This window comes from Vombatus ursinus, unplaced genomic scaffold (assembly GCF_900497805.2).
Source record: "Vombatus ursinus unplaced genomic scaffold, bare-nosed wombat genome assembly UNPS02014812.1, whole genome shotgun sequence".
NCBI classification, from domain to species: domain Eukaryota; kingdom Metazoa; phylum Chordata; class Mammalia; order Diprotodontia; family Vombatidae; genus Vombatus; species Vombatus ursinus.
Window position 1 is genome coordinate 16,558,360 of NW_020954590.1, and position 18,145 is coordinate 16,576,504.

General features: G+C 35.3%; 1 long non-coding RNA gene across 3 annotated transcripts in view; it reads right to left on the minus strand.

The window, feature by feature from the left end:
- Window positions 1-243: 243 nt before the first annotated feature.
- LOC114053890 overlaps window positions 244-18,145 on the minus strand; it is a 185,501-nt gene continuing 167,599 nt past the window's right edge. For all 3 annotated transcript variants that reach the window (XR_003570427.1, XR_003570428.1, XR_003570429.1), the window contains exon 4: window positions 244-342. This is a non-coding gene — a long non-coding RNA (uncharacterized LOC114053890). The remainder of the gene's footprint in view (window positions 343-18,145) is intronic.

Sequence of the window (18,145 nt, forward strand, 5' to 3'; positions counted from 1 at the left end):
AAACAAACAAAAAAACCCTGCAACTTTTTGCATATCCAGAATATAAAATTTATGCATGTTTTGCTTAAAGGATTATTAATAAGCAAATTAAATAGTATATTTATATTTATATTTGAAGTGAAGTCTTCACTGGGAGTTCTAGAATCACACTTTCAGAGGTGGCAGGGACCTGAAAAATCATCAAGGTTATGTGAATTTCCCAATAATATAAATTTTTTTTCTTGGAATGAATCAAACCTGGGTCCAAGCTGATCAGGACATTCCTTGCGCTTTCTTGTCTCTGCCCTAGATGGGTCAGAGGTATTTTCTCCCATCCCACTCATCGTGAACACATATCAGCAACTACAATGAAAGAAGAACAGCATGTAATGATAATGTATCAGAACAACAGCATGTTCTTGATTTGTATATCAGAGATCGATTATAAATCATTAAGTTGACTAATAAGCCCATACACCTCAAACTGACAATTTGGGCTCACATCAAAAGAATAAACTATTAGGCAGTGAAAAAGTTAAGAAATAACTAAAAAAAATTGCTTTTGTTGGTGTAAAACCTCTCAAAGCAAGCTGCATTCCAGCAACATAAGGAACTACATCCTCCTCGTTAAGTGTCACTAGAATTGTCCTAGTTTCGGGAGTAATTTTGACACTAATGTGGAAACTCACAGGGTGTTGTAAACAGGCTCCTCCCAATCTCTGTTCTGGTTCAGCCAATATGTAGGCTGACCTCTGCAGAAGTTCCCCATGACAGACACAGTGTATATAGGGAGTGTTGAATAACTAAGTTCAATTATTCCAAAAGCTTTTAGTCAGACAGATATTAAACCCTTTTCCTTTGTTGCCTCTCCCAGACAAAATCTATAAAAGAAGTTTTCTCCTGTCCCAGTAGTTAGGATTTTTCTCTGACCTCTCCCACTCCCCATTTTGTAGTACCCTCTATGGCAGTGTGCCATATTCCCTCCATCCCTTGCATTCAAAGGCAGTTTCCCATGTCACACACTGCCACATAACACTTTCAACTTTCTGTGGGGACTTTATTCCTTCTCTGAATTGGCTTTAGGACTCTTCACCAAGGCTCAATCAATCTACCACTCTCTAACTCCAGAGATGGACTTCTTTCTTTTTCCTTGGGAAAATGAACTGTGTCCTGATTTGAGGTAATTTCAAACCAGAAAAATGAGATACAAGACAACAGGTAGAGCCAGTGTGTTGACATTCATTTTAATTATCAATATCTAAACATCTGCGCTGCTAGGTGGCACAGTGGTCAGAGTATTGGACTTGGAGTCAGAAGACTCATCTTCCTGAGTTCAAATCTGGTTTCTGACACTTACTAGCTATGTAACCCTAGGCAAGTCACTTAATCCCTTCTGCCTCAGTTTCCTATCTGCAAAAATGAGCTGGAGAAGGAAATGGGAAACCACTCCAGCATCTCTGTCAAGAAAACCCTAAATGGGATCACGAAGTGCTGGACACAATTGAAAAACAACTGAACAACAACAAAAGTCTAAAGATCTATTCAGCACTCACTTTCAAAACACACAAGAAAAAAAGAGAATATCATTGCAGACAGACTAAGAGAATCTTAAAATTTAAAAAAAAAACAGCATAGTACATAAGAGTAGGAATTATGAGACGGGTATTAATTCTGGCTAGTTGACACCAACTATCTGCATGATATGAGCTGAATGATTTAAATTTCTAAGTCATATTACCCATATCTACAAAATGCAGATAAACTCTCCTGACAACCTCACAGATACACTATACAAATATTAGCTTATTTTGTCACAATTTTTTAATCTAAAGACAAATCTAATTACATTTTTATTAAAAGATGAGAATGATAGTATACATCCTAAATATAGTTATATTCTTTATACAAAGTATCCATAACTTATATTGCTCCTCCCCAAAACATCCCCCCACACAAAATAAATTGGCAGGGTACAAAAAGGGCATGTCAAAAAGTATCAGGAGTATAATGTATAACTCACCAATTCAGTAATTACTGAACAAAATACCTAAAAACACTAACATTTACAATGCCACTACTGACTACTGAAATACTTTTGACCTGACCCTCAAGGAATTTACCTTTTACAGGTGCTGTGACACTACTGTGACATTAATCTGTATATTTACGAGACACATAGAGTATAAAAGGGAAGACACTAGTATTTCAGGGAACCAGGAAAGGTCTCCTGTAGAAGGCATTTGAGCTAAGTTTTGAAGACAACCATGGATTTCAGGTGCCAGAGGTGAAGAGAAAGAATATTCAGACATGTGGACAGTAGGTGCAGAGGCTGAAGCATCATCTTAGCAACTGGCTCAATATGACTATGTTTTAGAAAGCATGACAGGAATAATGTGTAACAAGACTGGAAAGCAAGGAAAGGGCTAAGAGATGGACTTTAAATGCCAAAAAGAAGAGTTTTATATTAGATCCTAGAAGCAACAGGAAGCTAGTAGAGGTTACTGGCTGTGAGGAGGATGATATAATCTGACTTACACTGTAGGAAAATCATTTTAGCAGCTGTGGGAGGATCAATTAGAAAGCTACTACAACAGTCTGAGAAAGATGTGATGAAGGGTGATGATTGTGTGTGCTGAGAAGAAATATATGCTAGAGATATTGTGAAGTTTGAAATGGTAAGATTTGGGTAAATGATGAGAGATGGTGTGACTGAGCGTTATGACAACAAGGCTGGGAGTCAGGGTAACTGGAGAAGAGGGGAAGATACCTTTGACAGTAAGTGGGAAGTTTGTGTGCTGGACATGCCAAGTTTAAAATGACTCCAGGATATCTAGTTTAAAAGGTAGCTAATGATGCACAATGAGAAGTAAGGAGAAAGACTATGGGATAAAGATCTGGAGGTCTTCTTCAGGGTGATGATAACTCAACACATGGAAGATGAAGAGACAAGCAATATATGAAAAGACAAGGACAGCAGAAAACAAATAGACTTGGTTTCCTTAGGCTTTTGGAACTGAAGATGCTGAAAATCTAGAAGAGATGAGACACAGGTGATATAGGGAGAACTGTAAAACTGTTCAGGCTAATGCTATCAGTAATAGCCAATGCTGCTACAGCTTTTGTGTAAGTATGATTTGAGGATCGCATTGGATTTGCTAATCTGTTACTATGTCACCATGGTCTAGAGCAGAGATGGGGACCCTGCGGCCCCGAGGCTTCATGTGACCTTCTAGGTCCTCAAGTGTGGCCCTCTGACTGAATCCAAACTTCACAGAACAAACCCCGAAGTTTGGATTCAGCCAAAGAGCTGCACCTGAGGACCTAGAGGGTCACATGTGGCCTTGAGGCTGCAGGGTCCCCACCTCTAAATGTAACACATGGGGAAGTCAGGAGACCTGGATTCAAATGCTCACTCTGCCTTTTATTACAGGTATAACCTTGAACAGGCCCATTAATTTTTCTATGACTAAGTTTCCTTGTCTGTAAAAGGGGTGCAATAATACCTATTCTGCCTGCTTCACAGGGATAAATGTTAAAGTGTAAAGTTCTTTGTTAATCTAAGAATTGCCAGCTGTTATTTATGAACCAAAATACTGAGTTAAGAAATGGAAAAGATTGTTAATGGTATGATCAGACAATGCAGTGTAGTGGATAACAGGGGCAGTCCTGGTGTCCAAAAGAATTAGGAGGGGTGTGTGGAGTGCTTGTTTCCAGTCCTGCTTCTGGCTTCCTATGAATTCTGGAACCGAATATGAACTCATGGTTAAGAAGTTCCTACAATCTACGAACTCCAGGATTAAATATAAAGTCTTCAGTTCTTAAAAGTCCTTCACAATTTGGTTCTAAGCAAATCTTCCAGACTTACACGTGACTTCATTTTACCCTCTCTAGGCTCCAGACAAAATTGTCCTCCCGCTGCTCCTCACACATGATACTCCATTTCCCATCTCAGTCCCTTTGCACAGGTTATCCCCCCATGCCTCATTTCCACTGCTTCTTAGATTCCTCCATCCCCTCTCCCCCAGTCTTAGCTCTAGGACAGGGGTGGGGAACCTTTGGCCTCTAAGCTGAAGGTCTACTCCTGCTCTAGGGCCACCTCCTATACAAAGTCCTTCCTGATCCAATAGCTGTTATGGCCTTTCATGCAAGAGCCTTTTATTTTTTGCATCATGTTTCTTTACATTATACATTTTATGTATTCTTAAATGCATAATACACTGTTTCTCTCAGTAAAGTGAAATGAGGTCAGAGTTGTTTCATTTCTAACTTTTTGCCCGATACCCAGTACATGGCTTGGCACACTGGAGGTACCGTAGAACCTTGATGACTGACTGATACAACGTCTTGAACATGGCAAAGGGTGAAGGTGGCATGCAAGAAAAAGGAAAAGGTATGAACAAAAAAAATGGACAGTTTGAAGTAAGCCATTTCCCTAAATGCCATGCTGTATATTATGGCAGCCCAATTTTGGAGACCAATCTAAGACTTCAGAAAACTGGGAGACTGCTTTACTTATTTAATTCCACAAACTTACTCTTAAGTCTACTATGTGGCTAAGGTACTATCCTGATCCAAGCTGTTCAGTTCTACCCTGATTGCAGAGGATCCAACATGGAGTCGATACCTTTAGAATATGATATAATCCCCTCTTTCACACTCCAGTAAGTCCAAATTTAAGATAAGGAACCATCCCTACAGAAAACTTCTCAAGTTCTATCTTATGATGGAGTCAGATGCTTTCTCCATAATCTAAGAAGAGTGATTAGGTTTTTGTCATTGTTACTTTTTAAAAATATACCATCATGATAATTATATCTTTCTGTATCTGGTATCACTGACATATTTCCTCAAAAGGAATAAATGGGGATAAATGGCATAACATAGGAAGCAGCATCTTTAGATCTAAGTATAGTAATCTAACTGAACAGATTGTTTGTATTTAATTTGCACCTACTCAAGACCGATAAATGCCAAGCTGTTTTTTTTCATCATAATGTAATGGTACCTAAAAACACACATTTCCTAGAAATTTTACTGCTATTTTTTCTTCCTGTTTACTACACACATCCCCATAATCACTCCATGTTGACAGAACTTTTGTAAATACATTTTTTCTAGTATATTTTAAATAATCAGAGATGTAATAAATATATTTTTAAATAAGGCAGTGTGAAGTTATTTGCAAACTTGATGTTTTTTAGTTAGGTGGCATTTAAAGCTGATTGACTGTCAGGCAACTGTACATTTGTGTCCCAAACACACTGAGATGCTTCCCAAACAGTTAAGAGATGCACTAAGTCTTCCAACATAAGACTAAAAGGAGCTAACCCTGTCCCCAGCCCACAACACTCACCCTTAAGCAGTGGCAGTTACTATATATAGATAACTTCTAGTTAAGCAGGACATTAACAGCCAAGTAGAGATGGGGAATTGGGGGGGGGGGGAGAAAGAGGCTGTTATGTTAATGCTGGAGAAATAAGTACTAGTTCATTCTCATTCTTACTTTCTCCTATCTCAGCCAGGGTAAAGCGTAAAGACTGTGTATTCAGACGTCTGATTTTTATGCAAAGTTTTCCCTGAAAGACTCCACTAAGGCCCTTAAAGGAACTGTAGTACTCTTAGATCAGTGATTTTCAGGCTTTTCTGATCAAATAGCTCAACAGCAAAAGACTGAACCTATCTCAATATTTTAATATATCAATTAGTATTACTAATTCATTTATCATCTAATCAGCTAGTACTAATATATACTGATCATTAGAAAACATATCAAAAATCATTTTTAAAAAGACAAGATGAAAAGAAGAAATAAATGAGATTTTAAAAATAATTTTACTTCATTATTAATGGTATGAAAACTTTTGCTCAATAAATTATCAATAATATTACTTTAGGGAGAATAAAATGCTCCATTGCTTTTTTAAAATCTCAGTTTAACACTTGTAAAAAACCAAAAGTACAGTTCTGTAGATCTACTTCTAAGATGAATTTGTTTTGATATCTGGTTTTAATGACCATGATAGGTACCTACCTTATAGAAATAAACGAATAGAAACAGAAGAAATGAATCACTGGCTATACTTGATAAAATATGACACTCATTTTTTCAATATTATCCACCAATTATGCACAGTTTTAAGCTGATATTCAGCCAGTACATTTTAATCTACCCTGATACCCATCAGCTATTCTTGGAAACTAATTGGAAGGCTTTTAACTAATTGAAGGCATTTTAAACAAATGTGTTAAGAAACTAACAAAACTTTAATTCTCTAACTATGCAGATGAGTTTTTACAGGTGACATCCATTGCTTTTTAATCAACAAAGGGTTAGTTTTTTAAGGTTTTGATAATTTTGAGGGCTTCATACTATTACTAGTTACTATTTCAAGGCACAATATATATACTTAAGACAAGGTTCATCATTAATAAGTGACTATCCATTATAATAATCCATTAGATTGTTAACTCCTTGAGGACACATCTTTTACCTTTTTGTATACTCAGTGCTGAGTATATGTATGACACATAATAGGTGCTTAATAAATGTTTATTAATTGGCTATAAAGCTTTATTTAAAATACTCCTGCTAATTTCAGTTTTTTTGTGTGTGCATTTCTTGTAACATGTTTTTACCTCCTAGTAGGGCTATTCATGAGTTCCTACTAGAACTAAGAAGTGTACGATTTTCTTATTTTTTGCTTGTGCTTGCAAGAAAATATTAGTATTTTCTTCAGTCAACCGTTTCTTTGCAATATACTTTTTCATCTTCTGAAGGTTAGTTATTTTCATAATATATAAATCTACTTAACTGGACATACATCAGAATATACAGAAATCAGGGCATTATGGTCAACCCTTATAAGGTGTACAACTCATCCATTCGTCAGGACATGCTGTATATTGTCCATGACACATGGACCATCTGACATGGCTTGTAAAGCGAGGGCACCAGTATTGATATGTTTACTAAATATTTGTAAAACTAAATTTTCTACTTATTTTCTAGGGGAAAAAAAGTTCAAATGCTTTCTTCAGTGGAACATATTTTACACTCAACTTTGGAGCCCCTGGAACTGGATCACTCTGGCTTTAGCCATTGCAAATGACTCAAGCAGAAGTCTTAGGTGGAAGAAAATGTGTTTGGGGGGGAATTAATTTTTTTTCTCATTTTCTTTTCAAATGGGAATAAGTAGGGAGAAATAGACAAGTCAAAATGTAGCTGCTTATGTATTTACATATCACAATACACATAACAATCAATATCACATGTCATACATAAAAATCAGCTTAGATAGGAGGTTCAATGCAGTACAAAATTATTTTACATTTATAATTATAAAGAGACATAAACATATTAGCAATAAGGTATAAACTTAGATTTTACAAGTAAAACACATAAAATGTGTTCTGCTTTGTAACAATCCCATATGAATTTTTAAAAAATTTATAGTCAATTTTCAACATTAACATGGGAATGTCAAAATTCTTTGAGACTTTCAAATCCCAGTTCTGTAACTACTCAATATAAACCACAAGAAAGAGAAAATTACACAAGTAAAATGTTGGGCAGTATTTGTTGGTAATTATAATCACTGGAGAGCAATCTAGTTTCTACCAGATGTTGGGAAGTTATGAAAGGATAAGGCTGGAAAAAGAAGTTTCAGTTGATGTGTTCTCATTCATTATCAATAACAAAGCAATGGTTTCAGCTTTTACATCCTCTAGTCTGCTTTCAAACATTACAAGTTAAAATTGAACAGGAGGTTTAAAATGTGAAAGACTGTACTGTATACATGATATTTGTAAAAAGTCAAACATCTATTTTTCAGGGAGATTCTGACAAGACTGAAAGCCACCAACCTTCTTGAGAAAACAGTTAAATAAAGTTTAAACATCCAACATGGTTCAAAGATGTTTGGATCATTTTCTACTTTAAAAAAAATCCATCAATGTAGTCTACCACATGTGGTCCATGGTTTGTAATACTAGCTCAGAGCTAACAAATTCAAAAGAAGGAAGTAGGAAAAGATAAAGCTTTAGAAGGTAGCAAAACATAAATAATCAAACACAATGAAAACATTCAAAGTTAATGTAAAATGATTATGCTAGCTTTTATCAGGTCATCTTCCAAATAAAGCATATTAAAATGTCAGATTTATAATAAGTCTAACAAAATTCAGTTAAAGAATAAAGATACAATGATGGCAGACCAAATGTAATACTTATATGCAATGAGCTGTTAGTGTTTATACTATAAACATATAAATCTGTAAATTTTGGGAAGGGGGAGTTCACTTATGTAATTTGAGATGTTATTTTCCAGCTGTCTTAATAAAAAAAATAAACTCTTAAAAAAAAAGAATAAGGATAGCATCTTTAAAATGGCTATACAATTAAAACCTGAAGTAACCAGAGAGCAGATCCATATCCTTCAAGGAATGCAGCCAGTCCGCATTATAAAATGATCCTACCAAACAAACTCACATTGAAGTTATAAATATATCATTTCATTCAAGTAGTTTCTTAAACAGCTTGCTATCTTATTGTATATATACAAGAGGTGTTCCTTCACCTCAAAGTTATCTAGTCATTCCTGAAATAAAAACAGGATAATCTGGTTTTGGTTTTCTTTCTTTCTTTTTTTTTTTTTTTTGGTCAATTTTTCTGTCAGTAACTCCTCTCCATAATCTCTTCTTGGTTTTTAACAAACTTTTTTTTGAGGAAAAATATATGCACTGTGTCAAAAACTTAAGCATTGTGTGCCTGTGTTTCAAGAGTGAGAAATTGTCTGAATGCTTTCACTTAAGCCTGTTCTCCAGTAAGAGCAAAGAAAAGTATCTAGATTGTTCTTCTGGCTTTCTTAAGAAGTTTAAAGTCCTTGCTTAACATGAGTAGATCCTTCTGCAGACCCTGAACCCTCCTGGGCTCTGTGCCACCCCAGCTCCCAAACCTTAGCGAATTTGGTCTCATTTGGAGGACCTTTGGTCAGGGTTGCCAGCCTTCCTGGGAATGAGATCTGTATAATATGAATTTATGCAACGTGAGAACTGTCTGTATCTATAATGACTTAAAAATTTCAAGGATATATGCTTGTTCCAAACATGTTATCTCCATTCTGGGTCATATTTTGATAGTTCCCTTTAAAAGACTAATTTTTGACTCTGGCAATGATGACCTTGAAAATTTTGTATTTCAATATTAGAAGTATATTCTTTCCTACCTAAAATAGGAGTTAGAGAGAAAGATAAGCTTTGGAAGGCAGCACAACATAAGTAACGGAAACAAAATGAAAAAAAGGGAGACACGTATTGATAACATTAAACTATTTAAAAAAAGATGATAGGGATGACTGTCAAACACCTAATAAGATTTATATGAAATGATGGAGAATTAAGTGAGGAAAACTAGGGGAATAAATTAGACAGCAAGTTAATAAGCATTTACTAAGTATCTACTATTCACAAGACTGTGCTAGCACTGGTGTTATAAAGAGAGGCAAAAAACATTTCCTGCCTTCAAGGAGCTCACAATCTAATTTGTAAAGTAAGAAATAACTTTTAAAGACTTAAGAATTCTGATCAAAGCTATAACTGATCACAAATTCAAAAGGATCAGCCAGTAAATGAAACACAATGCCCAGCTGGCTGCAAAGTGATAAACTTGAAGTACTGAATGAGGAAAACAATTTAAGTCATGGCCAATTTAGGGAGGTCTTTGGCTTGCCATTTTTTATTTGATACAAAGGTTTTATTTTTCTTCCAACTGGAGGAAGGGGAGGTAGGGCTGGGATTAACAAAAGTAAATTTTTTAAAGTAAAGTCTGTAAAGAAATACATAAAGAGAACAGAACAAAGATAAGTAGGAAACACAGATTAGGTGGGGAAGTTTGTTTTATTTATTTTTATTCTAATTTAAAAACCAAAAAGGCATTTCCATAGCCATGGAAAAACAAAAAAAGAGGATTGTAAATGTAACTACAGATTCATCTCTATAAGGTACAGATTTTGTTTCTTTTTGAAAATGTAATAAATTTGACATTTAACTTTCAAAGCTATCCTGCATGTAATGATTCTTTTTGGCTTTCCATCTGGCAAATTTAAAAAATGCTTCAATAGTACTCCTTTCTGACTACTCAACCCCAAGCTCTTTCCCCTTCCCACCTACCCCCAAATTAAGGACAGAAGGAAAGGAGAGAAGGTGTAAGGCAGGAAAATAAAGAGGAAGGGAGGAGTCCTTGTACCAAATTAGCATAATCAAGCAAAACAAATCACCACATCAGCAACAGCCAATGTCTTATTCTGCATCCTGAATCTGCAAGAAGGCAGCATGCCTATCTTCAGTTTTCAACAGTCACACAGCTCATCATTTCACTGATCAGAATTCTTAAGTCATTCAAAACTGTTTTTCTTTATAATATTCTTATTGTATAAATTGTCCTATAAGGACAGTTTTGAAAATAACAGGCTGAATTTATTAGATATTATAAGAAAAGCAAGCTATTCATAATATAGAGTTAGATCTTCATGTTTGATATTTTTTCTATTTTATATTGTATATGGAAATGCTCATCTTATTTTGTATGGGGTTCAGAATTTTTTAAAAGACGAGAAAAAAATAATTATCACAAAAATACAGACTTAGAATTGGAAAAGACCAGAGGTTATCTAGTCCAACTCCTTTGTTTTACAAATGAGCAAACCCAGGCCCATAGTTAATGACTTGCCCTAGCTAGAGTGATTAAATAACTTTATATTGATCACAAAAGTTTTCTTCATCTGATCAGTTAAGGCTCAATTTAACTTGTTGATCTTTATTTTAGATTCAAGTAGGCAACTTAGCTCAAAAAGGAAGGAAATGCTGCCTGATCAATCTATATTATTTTTAAAAATGAAATGGGAATATAAAAGTTATATTTGTATCAACAAATGGTTTAACCATTCAGGAATCAAATCATGTAATTCTTTATGGTACAAATCTTGATAGATTGCATAATGTAACAGCAGATTTTCTTTTCTACGGTGACTTTTTTTGGATATTTAGAGACCTTTGTGGATAACACTATAAATATATTTTCAAGAATAAATACTGAAATTTTACCTAAGTTTTCTTTCCCTTGTCCTTAAGGTGCCTTTTCTTATAAAATAAATACATTATGGTAATGGATTACATATATTTGTAGCAGATTAACATTGATATTTAAGAAAGTAAGGTTTTACACAATAAAGTGCAACTGGGAAACAAAAAAAGTAAAACAATAGACATATGTATATGAGATAAAGACATGAAAGAAATGTAGCATGTCTAGACATTTGCTGTTATAAGACAACAGAAAACAAGTTTTCCTGCCATAAAATATATCCAATAGTGCTATACTGCATTACAGAAATAAATTTACTTTAGGCAATAAAATGTTTTATCAAAAACTTTATTATTTTTGCCAGAATTACAAGGAAACTTTAACCAGATACTTGCCCTTATATAACACTGCATTGTCTCTTACTTTTCCTAGCGAAACATTTTAAGTTTCTTTCTTGTTACAAAGGGTGTATGGATATTTAGACTTATACTTGCCCACATTAAGCCAAAAATTCAGTCATGTAGTGAAATTTTGAAAAAGGGATTTATTTTACATAAAACCACACAAGAGACAGATATATTTCCTAAATCTACACCTGACCTTTCTGATTCAAAAAACACTTTAATACTGGGCAACAAAATTCAACCTAACTCTAAAGCTCTGATACCATTTATTTGTTTAAAAAACAAGAATAAACTAACTAAAACTTAACCTGCAAATAAAGCAAATGTAAAGTCTAAAGGTGACTACAGGATTGTAATGCCCTACAATTACAATCATTTTTCTTTTCTGGTCAATTCTTTTAGCTGGTTCCAGTACTTACCTCATGTGCTCAGACTATAAGCAAATGTTTAACCTAAAAGTTCCTTTCCCCTCAATATGCTTTCCACTTGGATTTGCTTTTGTACAATGATCTAAAAGTCGAGTATTAGGCAGTAACTAGAAGTCATACTCCATTTTCTGACTGAAAGCCAATAATACTCATGAATTTTTTAGGTGAAAGACACTTCAAGATGCCATTGGGAAGACTGTAATAAACACATTAGGCTGCAAATGGGCAGGCACAGCTCTTTAACATATGCTGCAGCAATCAAATCAATAGCTAAAATCCATGTTCAATGGTTACACAGCTATTTCACTCTAACACATCCATCATCTACCTGTATTTTAAGTGGTAAAAAGCCCCCTTTCAAACATTACTTTGACCAAACCTAAATGCTTAGTATGTAAAGAAGCAGGAAATTGTCTTAACTATCATTACAAACCCGGAAAAACCTCTAATCTGACATCAATGCCATAAGATGGCTGCTACTTTCTGTATTACCATAGTCTTAAGTCACTTAATATAGCCAAGTCCCTGGAACTGCTTACATATCAGACGTCAGCGTGTTCTAAATGCCCAAGAATAGCAAGACTTCAGATGAGAAAACATCTTGGGAGAAAGGTACATTCCTTGTATAATATAAGTGATTCCCCACCCTCAACCCCCACCCCTCACCTTTAGTGTATCTGGTGTTTAACATTCTGCAAAGCAGATTTAACTGAAAGCTCATCATTCCTGAAAAAAAGTTATCACAACGAGAATTGCATTATGCTTACGATTCAGCATGAAAATTTCCCAAATAAAAATTTTATTTTTCTCTCTCATTTGAGAAACTAATTAGTATTTCAATTATTAGAATAAAAATTAATTTACAAGGAAAATCTCATTTAATCCCATAGGCAAACATTTTGTCCTATGAACAAATTATTCTTACATTCACAATCTGTGACAATTGTAAATCTATCTGAAAAATAAACATATAAATAATCTTTTCTATAGTGCAGCATATTCATTTTTTTTTTCCTAACCACAGTGTAGTGGCATTAAGGTCCATGTACTCATTAGAAAGGGAACAGTTCACATTCTTTATGTGTACATCTTAATGTACACCACAGAGATTAGCACATTTTTAATCATTCTAATGATTCACCTAATACTGAATGATCACAATTAAAATTAACTTTTTTAAACTAAGAAATACAATCCCATAGTTATAAGATATTTCTTTGTTTAAGCAAAATACATGACTGTGAATCAGAATCATTTTTCAACTAGAGAGGAGAATGTTTACTGAAAAGAAATCCAATGTTGTTGAAATCACAAGACCAGCTATTAAATATTTCTAGTATATCCAGATATATCTAGTATAGTACCTAGTTTGGAATGAAGGCTAGCTATTAAAAACTTAATTTATATAAAACATAAAAACCATTAATTACATCAGAATTCTCTACCTCACAAAAGAATTCACAGTTGAGTTCCTTTAAAAAAAAAAAAAAAAAGCTCCCCATGCCTATTTTAATACAATTTGATTAACAAAAATTCACATTTAGTCAATTTGGGGGGGGGGGGGGTTTCTAGCAATGGGGTTAAGCTACCTGCCCAGGGTCACACATCTATTAAGTGTTACGCGTCTGAGGCCACATTTGAACTCAGGTCCTCCTGAATCCAGGCCAGTGCTCTATCCACTGCACCACCCACCTAGTTGCCTCTTAAAAACACACATTTAAGAACATGTTTATGGTAATCATGAAGCTACAACTGGTACTACCCTACAATGGCAACTCAGTGATGGACAAGAAGACTATGTGGTACAGAGATTACAAAGAGTAATGGAGTTAGAATTTTAAAAATGTGTACAAATCCCAATACTTCTCATTACCTGCATAACCCTGAGCAAATCATTTAACCTCCTTTGGTGTTCTATAAAATGAGGAAGTTGCACTAGCTATCTCTACAGTGCCTTATGATGTGAAAATGTATCCACTTAACCTTTTCTCAGATTGGCATTGGTGATGAAATTAGAAATAAAAATTACCTAAAATAGAAAATATGACTAAATTTGTTCAAAAGGCTAGATTATTTGCATGCAGTTAAACTATGATATTGTGTTTTCTGTTGCCCACACTTACATTATGTTTGGCCACTTTTTTCCTAATTAACATAGGAAATCATGAATAAGTTAATCAGACCTGTCTCACTGAAAACCAGGGTTGGCAAACTACTGACCTATGCTGCATTTAAAAATGTAAATTCCATTCTTAGCTTGCAGGCCTTCTTGGGCCTTATGGTTTGCCAATGTCTGAGAGAAAACATTAGAAGATTAGGAAAATCTTTATTAAATGGCATTTTAAACCATTCTGGGTTCTCTTGCACTCTCCAACTTGCTCATGTTTTTTCTATCATTCATATACCTCTACAGGTTCAAAGGAAAATATGTCACAAAAACTTTCTGATAACACTGGAAATATGAAAACAAAATGTTTTAGAATTGTTTACTTAGTAGATAATTTCCCCTTTAAAGTTTCTTTCTAGATTTGAAGTTTATTTCAAAGGTTTGTCTTCACAGGCAGCACAGAGGACAAATCTTACTACTGCTCACAAAATGACTTTTTAAGGATAAACTCAATTTGGTTTTTACTACCAACATAACAAATCAGTGCCGAGAAGCAACCTCAGAAGGAAAACATTCCCACCTTTTTAAGGTAATTATCTGACACTTTAGAGACTCTAAAGCAGTTAAGTAAATTATATTCCTTTTGTAAACAAGTCAAAGGGACAAGTTATTCCTTAGAAGCTAACTCTGAGTCCAGATGTGTCAGAGATGATGAATCCACAATAAACCAGTTTGCAAATCAACTACTAACACAAGTTCATAATACACAGAGACATATAATTACTGGCTTTCTTTTAAGTCAGTATTTCAAAACAAAGCACAGTACTTTTTCCTTAGGGCAAAAATACATTTGTGCTTTGAACTATTAAGTTTTACAGGAGTTTAAGTCCTTAATTAACATCAATTTCTTGTTGATATAAAGAAACAATAACCCAAAATGGGTACTTTTAGATTGTGTCTTTAACGACCTACTATCTATTAAGTTCTTGTAAGTTTTCTAAGTCCAAACTCGAGCTCGGTACTCAAAGCTGTCCATCATTTAGTCCAACCTAATCTATTCAAGCTTATTCACTTCTCATCTTCTGTTCCAATAAGGCTGGTTTGTTCATACCCTATGGCAATTGAGTTCTTGCTGAAAATACTTGTCCATTCTAGAAAATCTCTGTGTAGGAAACATTTTTTAAAACACCAAAAGAAACACTAACCTCATGAAAACTTCTCATGCAAATAATATTCCATATTTTTCCTAATTCTAAATTCCTTTAGTCCCTAACTATACAATCTGTATCAAATAATCTCGTACTTCCCTCATGTACTGACCTATAGATGGCTCTACACAGCATGTGGTAGAGAAATAACCTGTATTCTAAAAATATTTCATGTATATCATGACTATTTGGATTCTAAATGGTCCAATTTTTTTTCTACTCCACAATTATAGAAAAATGGCAAATAATGAAACAAGTAGAAAAATAGTCTTGAGTAAGATACGCCAGGAGACACACAGAAACTTCACAAATATATTCATGAGTCATTAAAGATTCAATACATTCATTTGTTGCTTTTCCATCTACATTTCAGCAAGATGGTGTTAAGAGTTGATCCTGAGAACTAGAAGATCATGACTTAAGTTTAAAACGATTAAATTATGCTTAGGATACTCTAAATTTGAATGCAAGAAAACATGCTACTGCATTTTAGAAAGATGCTAAGATAGTAACTGAAGAAAGAAAAAAAAACAGTAAGCTTTAAGTATGCTGTAAAGAAAGAACACTGGATTTAGAAATTAGAAAACTTGGGCTCAAATACCAGATCTGCCACTTACTAGCAATCCCTTAGATAAGTAAGTTTCCCCATTTCCTCATTTATAAGGTTCTACAAAAAATTCATAGGATCATAATTTTAAACTAGATAGGGCCGTATGTCTTTGAGTTCAACCTCCTTATTTTATAGATGAAGAAACTGAGACCCAGTTAACTGGACAGTTCAAGTAGTTAGAATACTGAATTTCTCTTAAACACCCCTAGATAATGGGGTCTTAGGGACAAATATAAATGAACCTCTACTAGTATTAGGGGTCCGTTCCGTTAGTGATGGTATTCAAGTATACTGAGATGCTATGATTCTACTATGGATTCAACACTGTACTAAAGATTATAGAGAACAGTCACAGTCCCCTATGTTGAGAAACTTAGATTCTATTTACAAGTCAGAAAAAAAGGCAGTATGTTAGAAAGGCAAGAACACTGAATTTGGAATCAAAGGATCCAAATACAGTAGAGTCATATTCTACAGTGAAATGGTTAAAGCAATGCTTTAAGAAAACTAATGAATTACTAAATGAACAAAAAAGTACTTTGTCAATTTAAGCCAGCAAACATTTTTAAGTGCTTACTATATCAGGAAATGCTATGTGCTGGGGATACAAGGCAAAAACAGTTCCAGCACTCAAGGAGCTCACAATCTAATGGGGGAGACAACATGCAAACGGTCTTTTGTACAAACAAAAGATAATACAAGATAAATTGGAGATAATCACAAAGGGAAGCTTCTAGCATTAGCATTATTAAAGACTTCCTCAACAGTGGAGATATAAACAGAAAAAAAAAAAGTAAGGGAGTTCCTGGTCTTAAGGAAACTAACATGCTAAGAGGGGAGACAATATATGGGGTTTCAGCTCCATGGCAGATGGAAAGGCCTCATGGCCTTTAGGACGTAGCAAAGGACATCGTAATGCTTCTTGATTCTTCTTTAACAAATAAAACCATATCAATTTCTGATGCTGAACCACTTGATGGTGCCAAGGACTTCGGCAGCAAGAATTATCTTTTCTCTAATGCCATTAAAAGCAGCTGAGCTACTGAGGAGGCCAGGGCTACAGAACTCATAAAACAGCTGCATGATCCTATCTCCACAAGGAACCCAAACCTGTCCAATGAACTCCAGTCTCACATCTCCAACTTTCTCTTTGACATCTTAAACTCTAAGTCTTGTAGACATCTTAAACTCAACATATCCAAAACTAAACTCACTGTATTTCCCTCCAAATTTCCCTATTACCTCTAAGGACACCATCATCCTCCCAGTTCCCCAGGCTCAAAAACTGAGTGTCGCTCATGACTCCTCACTATCTCTCACCCCCCATATTGCCAAGGTCTGTCAATTTAACCTTTGCAACATCTCTTAAATGCCCCCTGCTCTCTTCTGATACTCCCATCACCCAGGTGCAAGCCCTCATCTCCTCCAGCCTGAAGGACTGCAACTGCCTGCTGACTGGTCTACTTGCCACTCGTCTCTACCCACTCCAACTCATCCTCCTGAGAGCTGCCAAAGTAGTTTTTCTGAAAGACAGGTCCTATAATGTCATTCCTCTACTCACACCCCCCAGCCTACTAAATAAACTCCAGTGGCTCCTTATCACTTCTAGAATCAAATATAAAATCCTTTGTTTGGAGTTCAGAGCCCTTCATATCTTACTCTATACTTTGCTAATATTCTTACACCATATAACCTCTGGTGTACTTGGTGATTCAGTGACACTGGCCTCCTGGCTGTTCCTTGAACAAGTCACTCCAACTTCTAACTCTGGGCATTTTCAATGGCTATCACTTGTGCCTGCAATATTCTCTTTCCTCAACTCTGCCTCCATGGCTTCCCAAGCTTCCTTCAAGTACCAGCTTAAATCCCACTTTCTACAGGAAGCCTTTTCTAAACTCTCTTAATTCTAGAGCTTTCTCTCTTCTAATTATTTCCTTTTTATCCTGCATGGAAGTTTATGGGGTGTTCTCGGAAAAACCTCTGGTGTGAGGGGTTGCTGAGCCCTTTTCAGGGTTCATCCACCACTTTTGGTGTCTGCCTCTCACCCAACACTCACCTGTGGCTTCAAGAAGCTGTAGCAGGTGCAGCAGCCACACCCCAGAAAAGCTGTCTTGGCAGACAGGCTAAACCAGGCTGAGGGTAACTGAGGCGGGTGTCTGCTCTAAGCATGTAAAGACTTCCCCTGGCAGAATGGGTGGATGAGAATAATTTGTTGCAACAGTAACGAAGGCGGCTAAAGTAGGCACTGTGGAACACGTAAGAGGTTGGTCAGACATTGAAGACCACTCTATCAGCTACACCACAGAAATCTCTGAAGGGCTCTCTCCTTT